The sequence below is a fragment of the Molothrus aeneus genome, unplaced genomic scaffold, assembly GCF_037042795.1.
Source record: "Molothrus aeneus isolate 106 unplaced genomic scaffold, BPBGC_Maene_1.0 scaffold_362, whole genome shotgun sequence".
NCBI lineage: Eukaryota > Metazoa > Chordata > Aves > Passeriformes > Icteridae > Molothrus > Molothrus aeneus.
In genome coordinates this window covers 144-14,841 of record NW_027099030.1, presented here as the reverse complement: position 1 = coordinate 14,841, position 14,698 = coordinate 144, and the positions used below count along the sequence as shown (strand labels likewise).

Here is a 14,698-nt window from a genome sequence, read left to right as displayed (position 1 = left end):
GCCCCCGGGGGGCTGGAGGTGCCCCCGGGCTCCAGCAGGGTCACGGCCGCTCCCCCAGCCCCAAAGGGAAAAAGGGGAGATGGGCACGAGAAACCTGATTGGTTCGGGGCCTCAAAGTGGGCGTGGCCTGCTGGGAAAAGCATTGGGACCCACCTGGGAGGAGGAAGAGGATGAACTCCAAGGGTCCCAGTTTGGGGCCCAGGGTCAGGGGTTGGGTCCAGGGCTGAGCTTTGGCCTCATCCCCATCTCCCCTTTTTCCCTTTGGGGCTGCGGGCGGCCGTGACCCTGCTGGAGCCCGGGGGCACCTCCAGCCCCCCGGGGGCTCCCTGCGCCTCCTCTGCCGCGGCTCTGGGTTCGATTTCGGGAACTTTGACATGTACTGGGTCCGCCAGAGGCCCGGGCAGGGGCTGGAATACGTCGCGGGGATCTACAGCGATGGTTCCAGCACCTACTACGCGCCCTCGTTCCAGGGCCGTTTCACGATCTCCAGGGACAACGGGCAGAGCTCGGTGACGCTGACCATGAGCAGCCTCAAGGACGAGGATTCCGCCGTCTATTTCTGCGCCAAGGGTGCTGCTGGTAATTACGCTGAAAGTGCTGCTCGTAGTGACGATGCCCGTGGGGTCCCCGCCCCCATCTCCGAGTGCCCCCCTGTCCCCGTGCCCCAGACCCTTCCCCCAGACCCCAGCCCAGACCCAGCCCTCGGCCATTGATCCCAGCCTGGCGCTGCCGCGGCCCCAGTTCTCACCCGCCGGCCCCAAACCACAACTCCTGACCCCAAATCTCCTCTTTGTGCCCCAAGACTTTGCTCCAAACGTGGCGGACAAGATTTGCGTCAAAATTTCTGTCAGCTTTGTGGCCAAGAGCTGAGAATTTGGGGCAGAGCCAGAGCAGGGCTGGGACACGGGGACAGGCGGGTCCCCATTAGCTGCTCAATAGCACCAACCCTGTAACCACCAGCACCAGCATAAGCAGATTTGGCGCAGAAATAGGAGCCGGAATCCTCGTCCTTGAGGCTGCTCATGGTCAGCGTCACCGAGCTCTGCCCGTTGTCCCTGGAGATCCTGAACCGGCCCTGCACCGAGGGCGCGTACGCGGAGCTCCAACCTTCCTTCCTGATGCTCCCGACCCACTCCAGCCCCTGCCCGGGCCTTTGGTGGATCCAGAACATGTCGAAGCTCCCGAAATCGAACCCGGATGCTCGGCAGAGGAGGCGCAGGGAGCCCCCGGGGGGCTGGAGGTGCCCCCGGGCTCCAGCAGGGTCACGGCCGCTCCCCCAGCCCCAAACCTTCGCTGCTTCTGCCCCAAATTCCCTTGGTCTGGCCCCAAATATCCAACAGAGGTTTCCTGTGTGGAAAATTTCCTCAAACCCTGCAATGAGCCCCGATCCAGCCATTGATTAATTGGACGCCTCCTCCTGACTTTGGCACGGCCTCATCCCCATCTCCCCTTTTTCCCTTTGGGGCTGCGGGCGGCCGTGACCCTGCTGGAGCCCGGGGGCACCTCCAGCCCCCCGGGGGCTCCCTGCGCCTCCTCTGCCGCGGCTCCGGGTTCAGTTTTGGCAAATTTGGGATGTTCTGGGTCCGCCAGAGGCCCGGGCAGGGGCTGGAGTTCGTCGCCAGTATCTACTACGCCGGTGGGGGTTACACCGACTACGCGCCCTCGGTGCAGGGCCAGGTCAGCATCTCCAGGGAGAACGGGCAGAGCTCGGTGACGCTGACCATGGCCAACCTCAAGGACGAGGATTCCGGCTCCTATTTCTGCGCCAGATCTGTTCCTGGGTACTATAATTATGGTGCTGGTTATATCTGGGCGCTGGCCCCGGGTCCCTGCCTGTCCCCATTGCCCAGGTCCTTCCCTCCAACCCCTGGCCCCATTGTTGACGCACACCGACCCAAATCTGGCCCTTTTTGGCCCCAAATCTCGACCATTCGCACCCAGGTTTGGGGACCTTGGTTGGGCCTTGGAGCCAGGAGCTGAGGTTTGGTGCCAGGAGCTGAGATTTGGGGCAGAGCCCGTTCAGAGCTGGGACACGGGGACAGGAACGGGGTCAGGGCTCGTGGTGTGGGGAAGGGGCTGGGACACAGGGACAGGGACGGGGCCGAGAACACCATCACCAACATCAGCAGCAGCATCAGCCCAACCACCAGTAGCACGTTTGGCGCAGAAATAGACGGCGGAATCCTCGTCCTTGAGGCTGCTCATGGTCAGCGTCACCGAGCTCTGCCCGTTGTCCCTGGAGATCCTGAACCGGCCCCGCACCGAGGGCGCGTAGTAGGTGCTGGAACCATCGCTCTTGATCCCCGCGACGTATTCCAGCCCCTGCCCGGGCCTCTGGCGGATCCAGAGCATGGCAAAACTCCCGAAAGTGAACCCGGAGCCGCGGCAGAGGAGGCGCAGGGAGCCCCCGGGGGGCTGGAGGTGCCCCCGGGCTCCAGCAGGGTCACGGCCGCCCGCAGCCCCAAAGGGAAAAAGGGGAGATGGGGATGAGGCGCCGCATCCAGGGGCCCCGGTTCAATTTAGGGAAGAACCAAGTGAGGGTTTGGGATTTCTGGTCACCCTTTGTGCAAATGGAGACAATTGAGCCAAAGGGTCAAGGGCTGGGGTTTGGGGGAAGGCTCAGGGGTCAGGGTGGGGACACGGCCGGCATTGTCAATGTACCCAGCAATGCTCCAGCAGCCGGGGCAGTCGGTTTTGACACAGAAATAGGAGCCGGAATCCTCGTCCTTGAGGCTGTTCATGGTCAGCGTCACCGAGCTCTGCCCGTTGTCCCTGGAGATCCTGAACCGGCCCCGCACCGAGGGCACGTAGTCGGTGTAAGCACCATCGTTGTTGATTCTCGCGACGAATTCCAGCCCCTGCCCGGGTCTCTGGCGGATCCAGAACATCGCAAATTGCCCAAAGTCGAACCCGGAGCCTCAGCAGAGGAGGCGCAGGGAGCCCCCGGCCATGTGGGGGCTCCTCGGGGAGTTTGGGCTCCCGGGAATGCAGAGGGCTGAGTTTCGAGTCAGAACCGTTCCCAGTTTCTGCTGGAGGCGGGGCCGGATCAGCCCCATCCTCCTCCTGCTCCCGACCCTGCCAGGGCCGCGCCCGGAGCCGGGGCCTCATCCCCATCTCCCCTTTGTATCCACAGGGCTGCGGGCGGCCGTGACCCTGCTGGAGCCCGGGGGCACCTCCAGCCCCCCGGGGGCTCCCTGCGCCTCCTCTGCCGCGGCTCCGGGTTCACTCTGGCCAATCACGACATGTTCTGGATCCGCCAGAGGCCCGGGCAGGGGCTGCAGTTGGTTGCCCACATCTCCTACAACGGTGGCACCACCATCTACGCGCCCTCGGTGCGGGGCCGGTTCACGATCTCCAGGGACAACGGGCAGAGCTCGGTGACGCTGACCATGAACGACCTCAAGGACGAGGATTCCGGCTCCTATTTCTGCGCCAGGCGTCACAAATATTGGGGCGCTGATTATGTTTTTATTGACGTCGCCGGCAGCGGCACCGCCCCCGTGGTGGTCGCCAAATGTCTGCAATGCCCGGAGATCCTTCCCCAAATCCCAGCCCTTCTCCTCAAATCTTCCCCATTTTCCCCCAAACTCTGCCCCTGCTGCCCCAACTCTGGAGTTTACCCCCAATTTTGCCCATTTCACCCAAATCTCCCCCAGCCCTGATGGGGATGAGGCCTGAACTGGAGGCCAGGGGTGAAGGTTTGGGGGCAATGGTTGAGTTCTGGGGCAGAACCAGGCGAGGGTTTGGGGTCAGGGCTGGCCATGGGGGGAAACGGGGGAGATTTGGGACCAAGGGTGAAGAGCTGAGATTTGCGGGATGGCTCTGAGATTTGGGGACAAGAGGGGCTCAGTCAGCGGTGGTGCCACGACCGGCATGGTCAATAGCACCAGCAAGAGCAGCACCACCAGCACCAGCAGATTTGGCGCAGAAATAGACGGCGGAATCCTCGTCCTTGAGGCTGCTCATGGTCAGCGTCACCGAGCTCTGCCCGTTGTCCCTGGAGATCGTGAACCGGCCCTGCACCGAGGGCGCGTATCTGGTGGTGCCACCATCGCTGCTGATACTGGCGATGTATTCCAGCCCCTGCCCGGGCCTCTGGCGCATCCAGCCCATCCCAAATTTGCCAAAATCGAACCCGGAGCCTCGGCAGAGGAGGCGCAGGGAGCCCCCGGGGGGCTGGAGGTGCCCCCGGGCTCCAGCAGGGTCACGGCCGCTCCCCCAGCCCCAAACCTTCGCTGCTTCTGCCCCAAATTCCCTTGGTCTGGCCCCAAATCTCCAACAGAGATTTCCTGTGTGGAAAATTTCCTCAAACCCTGCAATGAGCCCCGATCCAGCCATTGATTAATTGGACGCCTCCTCCTGACTTTGGCACGGCCTCATCCCCATCTCCCCTTTTTCCCTTTGGGGCTGCGGGCGGCCGTGACCCTGCTGGAGCCCGGGGGCACCTCCAGCCCCCCGGGGGCTCCCTGCGCCTGCTCTGCCGCGGCTCCGGGTTCGATTTTGGCAATTTTGGGATGGGCTGGTATCGACAGAGACCCGGGCAGGGGCTGGAATACATCGCCAGTATCAGCAGCGGTGGTGGTTACACTGAATACGCGCCCTCGGTGCAGGGCCGGTTCAGGATCTCCAGGGACAACGGGCAGAGCTCGGTGACGCTGACCATGAGCAGCCTCAAGGACGAGGATTCCGGCTCCTATTTCTGCGCCAAAGATGCTGATGCTGGTTATTGGGTTGATGATGCTGCTGCTGCCTTTATTGCCCACGCTGGTGGTGGCGCCGCCCCTGTCTGAGCCCCTCGTGTCCCCACTCCCCAGACCCTTCCCCCAAATCTCAGCCCCTGACCCCATTCTTGGCCCTTTGCCCCAGGTCTCCCCCATTTCCACCAATGGTGACCAAAGACCCCAAACCCCGACTGGTTCTGCCCCAAACCCAAGCGCTTTGGCCCCAAAACTCGCCCGACTCTGCCCCAAATCCCCACTTGGGGCCCCAAACCTCAGCCCTTGGCCATTGATCCTCCCCCAGACTCTGCACCAAAGCTCAGCGCTGGGCCGGGGCTGGGGACACGAATTCAGTCACCAAGAGCGGGGGCGAGGGCTGGGATTTGGGGGCAGGGTCTGGGCTTTGGGGACATTTGGGGACACAGCGATGGGGGCGGAGCCGTAGCCACAGGCGTTGACATCATCAGCGTCATCATCAGCGCCCCTGGCACAGAAATAGGAGCCGGAATCCTCGTCCTTGAGGCTGCTCATGGTCAGCGTCACCGAGCTCTGCCCGTTGTCCCTGGAGATCCTGAACCGGCCCTTGACCGAGGGCACGTAGTCGCTGTAAGCACCATCGTTGTTGATTCTCGCGACGAATTTCAGCCCCTGCCCGGGTCTCTGGCGGATCCAAAACATCGCAAATTGTCCAAAATCGAAGCCGGAGCCTCGGCAGAGGAGGCGCAGGGAGCCCCCGGCCATGTGGGGGCTCCTCGGGGAGTTTGGGCTCCCGGGAATGCAGAGGGCTGAGTTTCGAGTCAGAACCGTTCCAAGCTTCTGCTGGAGGCGGGGCCGGATCAGCCCCATCCTCCTCCTGCTCCCGACCCTGCCAGGGCCGCGCCCGGAGCCGGGGCCTCATCCCCATCTCCCCTTTGTATCCACAGGGCTGCGGGCGGCCGTGACCCTGCTGGAGCCCGGGGCCACCTCCAGCCCCCCGGGGGCTCCCTGCGCCTCCTCTGCCGCGGCTCTGGCTTCGATTTTGGGAACTTTGGGATGGGCTGGATGCGCCAGAGGCCTGGGCAGGGGCTGGAGTTCGTAGCACAGATCAACACTGCTGGCACCACCCGCTATGGAGAATCAGTCACGGGCCGGTTCAGGATCTCCAGGGACAACGGGCAGAGCTCGGTGACGCTGACCATGAGCAGCCTCAAGGACGAGGATTCCAGCTCCTATTTCTGCGCCAAGGATTCTCATGGTGGCTGGAATGCTGCCCATGCCATGGCTTTAACTCCCGGAGGCTGCGTTGGTGTTTGGGGTTCTGTCCCCATCCCTGTCCCCCGACCGTTCCCCCAAACCTCCTGGACCCAACCCCGGGCCTTGGTCCCAGCCCGGCCCCCTTTGCACCAACGCTGCCCCATGGGCCCCAAACCCTCTCCTGGCTCCGGCCCCAAATCTCAGCTCTTGGCCCCAAATCTCAGCCTCGCGCCCCAGAAGCGCCCAAAGGGCCCCGATCTGGGCACAGCGGGGCAGGTTTGGGTCAGCGGCTGCGGCTGGGAGCCCCAAGGGGGGATTTGGGGCAGAGTCGGGCGAGTTTTGGGGCCAAAGCGCTTGGGTTTGGGGCAGAACCAGTCGGGGTTTGGGGTCTTTGGTCACCATTGGTGGAAATGGGGGAGACCTGGGGCAAAGGGCCAAGAATGGGGTCAAGGGCTGAGATTTGGGGGAAGGGTCTGGGGAGTGGGGACACGAGGGGCTGAGACAGGGGCGGCGCCACCACCAGCGTGGAGAATTAAAGCAGCAGCAGCATCATCAACCCAATAACCAGCACCAGCAGCTTTGGCGCAGAAATAGGATCAGGAATCCTCGTCCCTGAGGCTGCTCATGGTCAGCGTCACCGAGCTCTGCCCGTTGTCCCTCGAGATCCTGAACCGGCCCTGCACCGAGGGCGCGTACCAGGTGCTGGAACCACTGCTGCTGATCTGTGCAACGTATTCCAGCCCCTGCCCGGGCCTCTGGCGCATCCAGCCCATGTAGAATTTCCCGAAATCGAACCCGGAGCCGCGGCAGAGGAGGCGCAGGGAGCCCCCGGGGGGCTGGAGGTGCCCCCGGGCTCCAGCAGGGTCACGGCCGCTCCCCCAGCCCCAAAGGGAAAAAGGGGAGATGGGCACGGCCAAAGCTCAGCCCTGGAGCCAAACCCTGACCCTGGGCCCCAAACTGGGACCCTTGGAGTTCATCCTCTTCCTCCTCCCAGGTGGGTCCCGCCCCTTTTCCCAGCAGGCCACGCCCACTTTGAGGCCCCGAACCAATCAGGTTTCTCATCCCCATCTCCCCTTTTTCCCTTTGGGGCTGCGGGCGGCCGTGACCCTGCTGGAGCCCGGGGGCACCTCCAGCCCCCCGGGGGCTCCCTGCGCCTCCTCTGCCGCGGCTCTGGGTTCGATTTTGGCAATTTTGAAATGGATTGGGTTCGCCAGAGACCTGGGCAGGGGCTGGAATGGGTCGCCAGTATCAGCAGCAGTGGTTCCAGCACCTACTACGCGCCCTCGGTCAAGGGCCGTTTCACGATCTCCAGGGACAACGGGCAGAGCTCGGTGACGCTGACCATGAGCAGCCTCAAGGACGAGGATTCCGGCTCCTATTTCTGCGCCAAATCTGCTGGTGCTGGCAATTGGGGTGCTGCTCCAGTTCATCCTTTCAGTCCCGTCCCCAAATCCCAGACCCTTTCCCCAAAGCCCAAGCCCTGGCCCCATTCCTGTCCCTCTGTCCCAGCCCTGCTCTGGCCCTGCCCCAAATGTCACCCCTGGGTCACACTCAGTGCCCTCGTTCCCCAAATGGCACTGAAATGTCAGGATTTCGGCCCAAAGTTGAGGTCAGGGGTCGAGAATTCAAATTTTGGCCCAAAAGCCCCAATGTGGTTCCAACGGGCCAGATTTGGGTGCGTGGCTGTGACTCGGTGCCAGCAGGGGAGATCTGGGGTAAAACTGAACAAGTCTGGGGGCAACGGTTGGGATTTGGGGGCCGAGGCTGAGCTGAGCGTGGAACTGGCCCTGATTTGGGGCCAGGAGCTGAGGATTGGTGCCAGAGCAGGGCAAGGGTGGGACAAAGGGTGAGGAGAGGGGTCAGGGCTTGGAGGGAAGGGCCTGGGGCACGGGGACAGGGGGGGACACAGAGACGGGGATGGGGTCAATAGCATAGGCATCATTAACAGCACTGATATCATCAGCACCCCTGGCGCAGAAATAGGAGCCGGAATCCTCGTCCTTGAGGCTGCTCATGGTCAGCGTCACCGAGCTCTGCCCGTTGTCCCTGGACATCCTGAACCAACCCTTGAACGAGGGCGCGTACCAGGTGCCAAAGCCACTGCTCCAGATCCCTGCGAGCCACTGCAGCCCCTGCCCGGGCCTCTGGCGGACCCAGAGCATGGGGAAACTCCCGAAACTGAACCCGGAGCCGCGGCAGAGGAGGCGCAGGGAGCCCCCGGGGGGCTGGAGGTGCCCCCGGGCTCCAGCAGGGTCACGGCCGCCCGCAGCCCCAAAGGGAAAAAGGGGAGATGGGCAGGAGAAACCTGATTGGTCCAGGGCCTCCAAGTGGGCGTGGATTTCTGAGCAAAGGGGCAGGCCAGATGTAGTTCTGGTGGCAATGCCGACGCTGCCCGTGCTTTTGGCCCTGTCCCCATGGCCGTGTCCCCAGGTGTCCAGAGCTGTCCCCAGACCCCTCCCCTGTGGTCACTCATGGTCAGTGTCACAGAGCTCTGCCGCTGTCCCCGGCCATAACGACCCGGCCCGTGACCGATGGAACGTTCCAGGTGGCTCCACCCTTGCTGACACCTCCAACCCATCCCGGCGCCTTCCCGGGGCTCCGGCTCGCCCAGCTCGAGTCAAAATTTCCAAAATCCCACCCAGATGAGCGGGGACCAACTGAGGGTCTCCTCATCCCCCTCCTGCTCCAGCTGGGGACAGGGACTGGGCCTGGCACCACCACCAGAAACGGCGCCACCAGAAGCAGCATTGATGAACCAGCCTGTGGTGAAACGCCTGGCGCAGAAATAGGAGCCGGAATCCTCGTCCTTGAGGCTGCTCATGGTCAGCGTCACCGAGCTCTGCCCGTTGTCCCTGGAGATCCTGAACCGGCCCTGCACCGAGGGCGCGTATCTGGTGTCGGCACCACCGCTCTCGATCGCGGCCACGAATTCCAGCCCCTGCCCGGGCCTCTGGCGGAACCAGAGCATGGTGTGACTGCCAAAATCGAACCCGGAGCCGCGGCAGAGGAGGCGCAGGGAGCCCCCGGGGGGCTGGAGGTGCCCCCGGGCTCCAGCAGGGTCACGGCCGCCCGCAGCCCCAAAGGGAAAAAGGGGAGATGGGGATGAGGCCAAAGCTCAGCCCTGGACCCAAACCCTGACCCTGGGCCCCAAACTGGGACCCTTGGGGCTCCTCCTCCTCCTCCTCCCGGGTGGGCCCCGCCCATTTTTCTATCTGGCCACGCCCACCTCGAGGCCACGCCCAGGGGCGGCGCCTCCCGGGTTTGTCTCGCCCATTGAAGCGTCCATGGGCCACCCACAACTCTTGGTTTTTCCTCTCCTTATCTCCTCCTTAATTTTAATTACCTTCATTTTAATTACCTTCATTTTAATTACCTTCATTTTAATTACTCTGATTACGTTGCTGTTTTCACAACCGTTTCGTCGCTAATAAAAAATTTTGAAAATTGTTAAAAAAAAAAACCCCCGAGAATTTGGCCGTTTTTCACGTCCTTAATTGGATCGCTCCGGACGGTTTAATTGGGAGGGTTTAATTGGGATAATTAGCAGGTGTCAGTTCTTAATGGGATGCTTTAGGATCATTTAATTAGGATAATCAATAGGTGTCAGTTCTTAATTGCATGCTTTAAGATAATTTAATTAGGATAATTAACAGGTGTCAGTTCTTAATTGGATCGTTCAGGATGGTTTAATTAGGATAATGAATGGGTGTCAGTTCTTAATTGGATACTTTAGGATCGTTTAATTAGGATAATCAGTAGGTGTCAGTTCTTAATTGGGTCGTTCAGGGTGGTTTAATTAGGGTCGTTTAATTGAGATAATTAATAGGTGTCAGTTCTTAATTGGATACATTAGGATCATTAAATTAGGATAATTAATAGGTGTCAGTTCTTAATTGGCTCGTTCAGGATGGTTTAATTAGGGTTGTTTAATTAGGATACTTAATAGGTGCCAGTTCTTAATGGGATGCTTTAGGATAGTTTAATTAGGATCATTTAATTAGGATAATTAATAGGTGTCAGTTCTTAATTGGGTCGTTCAGGGTGGTTTAATTAAGGTGGTTTAATTAGGATTATTAATAGGTGCCAGTTCTCAATTGGATTGCATAGGATGGTTTAATTAGGATGGTTTAATTGGGATAATCAATAGGTGTCAGTTCTTAATCAGATACTTTAGGATAATTTAATTAGGATAATTAATAGGTGCCAGTTCTTATTTGGATACTTCAGGGTGGTTTAATTAGGGTCGTTTAATTGGGATAATTAATAGGTGTCAGTTTTTAATGGGATACTTTAAGATGGTTTAATTAGGATCATTTAATTAGGATAATTAACAGGTGTCAGTTCCTAATTGGATTGTGCAGGGTGGTTTAATTAGAATGGTTTAATTAGGCTAATTAATAGGTGTCAGTTCTTAATCAGATACTTTAGGACGGTTTAATTAGCATAATTAATAGGTGTCAGTTCTTAATTGGATCGCTCAGGGTGGTTTAATTAGGACGGTTTAATTAGGATAATTAATAGGTGTCAGTTCTTAATTGGATCGCTCAGGATGGTTTAATTAGGATGGTTTAATTAGGACAATTAATGTGTGTCAGGTATCCAATTAATTAATGAGTTAATTGTGGTTAATTACAGACTTCGGCTCTGGTGCAGATTTGGGGCCAAATCGGAGAATTTTGGGGCAAAACCGGTGAAAATTCGGGGTTTTGGGGGTCGCTAATGAGCTGTTAATTAGCAGCTATCCAATTAATTAATGGGTTAATTGCGGTTAATTACAGATTTTTGGCTCTGGTGCGGATTTGGGGCCAAACCCGGAGATTTTGGGTCCAAACCGGTGAAAATTCAGGGCTGGGGCTTCAGCCCCGACCTCGCCCCTCAAATTTCACCGTTTTTAACCGAAATTTTCCGGTTTTTCCCCAAATTTCGAGCTCCGGCCCCGAACTGGGACCCTCGGCCCCGATTCCCGCCCGGTTTCGCCCCCGAATTTCGGCTTTTTTTGGGGGAAATTTCCCCGATTTCGGGCAAAACCGGCGAATTTTCGGTCGCGCTGCGCCCCCTGGCGGCCGCGCGGGGAATTCGCGGTCTTGGCTTTTCCCGCCAAAAAAAAAAGCGGCGGCGATGACGTCACCAAGTAATTTTCCCGCCCTTGATTAACCTCGATTAATTGTAATTAATTAATTATTAATTATTAACTATTAATTATTAATTATTAATTATTAATTATTAATTATTAGTTGTCTATTTTTTAATTATTCGCTTTTAATTTATTAATTGCTTAATTGGGTGCATGCTCAGCTAATTAATGGGTTGTTTAATTAGTTAATTGTCTTTAATCTAATTCCTTATTAATTAATTAGATTAATTCCCCCCCGGGAGATTTCAGCAATAATAAATTCCACAATAAATAAATTCCTCAGTAAATAAATTATTAAATAATTACTCTTAATTAATTAAACAATTATGTGCCCGAGATGATTAAGCTTTCTTAATTAATTAATTAATTAATTGCGCGGCTTTGGATTAATCCCGATTAATCAATTAATCGGACTCTCATGGCAAATCCTGATTGATCCATTAATTAATTAATTGCCATAATTCCGGTGATTATTTCCCTATCATCCATTAATTAATCACAATTCTTAATCCTAATTAATTAATTAACGTATTGGATGCCTGCGATTAGCAACGATTAATTAATTAATTAAAGAGATTTCTGCGATTTACCACAACCCATTAATTACTTCAAAAGACGCCTGCAATAACCCCGATTAATTAATTAATAAATGGCAATTAACTGCAATTAATGGAGTTCTGCACTTAGCTTAAACCCTTTGATTATTTAATTAATTGTAACCAATTCCAGGGGGCTCCATTAATTAACCACAGCCCTTTAATTAACCAGGACCCATTAATTGGGCTCTTGCAATTAACACTGGACCGATTAATTAATGAAATGGACTCCTGCAATTAACAGGGATCAATTAATTAATCAGCTTGCTGTAATTAACTGTGGCCTATTAATTAATGAAATTGACCCCTGCAATTAACAGGGACCCATTAATTGATGAATTGGACCCCTGCAATTAACAGGGACCCATTAATTAACGAAATGGATGCCTGCAATTACCTCAGACCTGTTAATTAATGGGTTGGACTGTTGCAATTAACTCGGGCCTCTCAATTAATTAATCTAGCCGACTCTCCCAATTAAGTGGAACGTGCTAATTATTAAATCCCACCCTTGCAATTAACTGGGACCCGTTAATTACCCAATCAAACCTTGCAATTATCCTGGACTTGTTAATTAATGAACAGAACCGCATCCAATTAGCCGGCACTTATTAATTAATGAATCCGACTCTTCCAATTACCTGGGACCCATTAATTACCCAATCAAACCCTTGCAATTATCTTGGACTTATTAATTAATGAACTGAACCGCATCCAATTACCCGGCACTTATTAATTAACTGGGACCCATTAATTACCAAATCAAACCCCTGCAATTATCTCGGACCTGTTAATTAATGAATTGAACCGCATCCAATTACCTGGCAGTTATTAATTAATGAACCTGACTCTTCCAATTAACTTGGAACTGGGACTTATCAATTAACCAATTAATTAACCAATTAATTAATTAACCAACCGGGACCCTCGCAATCAACACCCGTTAATTAACGAACACCCCCCCCAATTAACTCCATCGCCAAACCGAACACCCCGCCATTAATTAACCGCAAACCATTAATTAACCCCCAAATCACCCCAAAACCCCACTCCCGCACAAGCCCCGCCCCTTTCCCCCTCAAACCCCGCCCCTTTCCCCCTAAGCCCCGCCCCTTTCCCCTATAAATGGCCCCGTCCCCGCCAAGGCCGGCACCGACCCAGCCATGGCCGCCTCCCCCCTCCCGGCTCTGGCCTTCCTCGCCCTCCTCGCCCTCCCAGGTGAGGCCACGCCCCCCTTTTTTCCCTCCTCAAGCCACGCCCCCCTTTCCCTTTCCTTTCCCTTTCCCCCGTTAATTTTTAATTATTTCAATTTTAATTTTTAATCATCTTTATTTTTCCTCTCATCCGCAGGGCTGCGGGCGGCCGTGACCCTGGTGGAGTCCGGGGGCGACCTCCAGCCCCCCGGGGGCTCCCTGCGCCTCCTCTGCCGCCTTTTCGGGGCCGATTCCGGCGATTTCGGGGTCTCCTGGGTCCGGCAGAGGAGGAGCGACGGGAAACTGGAGATTCTGGGCGGGGGAGGGGGCAGGTTCAGGGTGGGGGAGGGGGCGGTGCTGGAGGGGGAGGGGCTGGAGGAAGGGGATTCCGGCGCCTATTTCTGCGCCGCTCACGGCGGCGCCGGCCAACGGGGAAGGGTGGGGGAAACTCGGCGGGGGTTGGGTTGGTCGTGGTTGGGTTGGAAGAGGAAGAGGGGGTGGGGTTGGGTTGGGTTGGGTTGGGTTGGGTTGAGTGGAAGAGGAAGGACGGGGTTGGTCATGGTTGGGTTGGGTTGGTCATGGTTGGGTTGGGTTGAAGAGGAAGAGGGGGTGGAGTTGAGTTGGGTTGGGTTGGGTTGGTCATGGTTGGGTTGGGTTGGGTTGGGTTGAGTGGAAGAGGAAGGATGGGGTTGGTCATGGTTGAGTTGGGTTGAAGAGGAAGAGGGGGTGGAGTTGAGTTGAGTTGAGTTGGGTTGGGTTGGGTTGGGTTGGGTTGAGTTGGTCATGGTTGAGTTGAGTTGGGTTGGAAGAGGAAGAGGGGGTGGGGTTGAGTTGGGTTGGGTTGGGTTGACTTGAGTTGGGTTGGAAGAGGAAGAGGGGGTGGGGTTGGGTTGGGTTGGGTTGAGTTGAGTGGAAGAGGAAGAGGGGGTTGAGTTGAATCGGGTTGAATTGAGTTGAGTTGGGTTGGGTTGGGTTGGGTTGGTCATGGTTGGGTTGGGTTGGGTTGGTCATGGTTGGGTTGGGTTGGGTTGGGTTGGGTTGAGTTGGGTTGGTCATGGTTGGGTTGGGTTGAGTTGGGTTGGGTTGGGTTGGGTTGGTTTGGTCACGGTTGGGTTGAGGTTGGGTTGAGTTGGGTTGGGTTGAGTTGGGTTGGTCATGGTTGAGTTGGGTTGAGTTGAGTTGGGTTGGGTTGGTCATGGTTGGGTTGGGTTGGTCATGGTTGGGTTGGGTTGGTCATGGTTGGGTTGGGTTGGGTTGGGTTGGGTTGGGTTGGGTTGGTCATGGTTGGGTTGGGTTGGTCATGGTTGGGTTGGGTTGGGTTGGTCATGGTTGGGTTGGGTTGGTCATGGTTGGGTTGGGTTGGGTTGAGTTGGGTTGGGTTGAGTTGGGTTGGTCATGGTTGGGTTGGGTTGGGTTGGGTTGGGTTGAGTTGGGTTGGTCATGGTTGGGTTGGGTTGGGTTGGGTTGGGTTGAGTTGGGTTGGTCATGGTTGGGTTGGGTTGGTCATGGTTGACCGGAAGACCAAAATCACCAAAATCCCATTTTTTGTACACAAAAAGCACAAAAATTCCTCCGTTTCCACATTTGCCCAAATTTCCCTGAAACCCCCCCAAAGTCACCAAAATCCCAAATTTCTTGTACACAAAAAGCACAAAAATGTTCAAATCCACAATTTCCCCCATTTCCTCTCCAAATCTCACCATTTCCCCATTTTCCCCCAAATCCCCCCAGATTTTCCATTTTCCCCCATTTTCCCCCAAATCCCCCCAGATTTTTCCATTTTTCCCCATTTTTCCCCAAAATCCCCCTGAAATTTTCCCCTTT

At 56.1% G+C, this 14,698-nt stretch overlaps 6 pseudogenes; 4 read left to right on the top strand and 2 right to left on the bottom strand.

Annotated features, from left to right (window-relative positions):
- Positions 1-79: 79 nt before the first annotated feature.
- Positions 80-713, top strand: LOC136570748 (Ig heavy chain V region 6.96-like; annotated as a pseudogene).
- A 749-nt stretch (positions 714-1,462) lies between these two features.
- On the top strand, positions 1,463-2,000 carry LOC136570747 (Ig heavy chain V region 6.96-like; annotated as a pseudogene).
- Positions 2,001-2,019: 19 nt separating this feature from the next.
- On the bottom strand, positions 2,020-2,888 carry LOC136570746 (uncharacterized; annotated as a pseudogene).
- A 61-nt stretch (positions 2,889-2,949) lies between these two features.
- Positions 2,950-3,678, top strand: LOC136570745 (immunoglobulin heavy variable 3-48-like; annotated as a pseudogene).
- Positions 3,679-3,846: 168 nt separating this feature from the next.
- LOC136570744 (immunoglobulin heavy variable 3-64D-like) lies at positions 3,847-4,386 on the bottom strand (annotated as a pseudogene).
- Positions 4,387-4,404: 18 nt separating this feature from the next.
- On the top strand, positions 4,405-4,790 carry LOC136570742 (Ig heavy chain V region 6.96-like; annotated as a pseudogene).
- Positions 4,791-14,698: the final 9,908 nt, after the last annotated feature.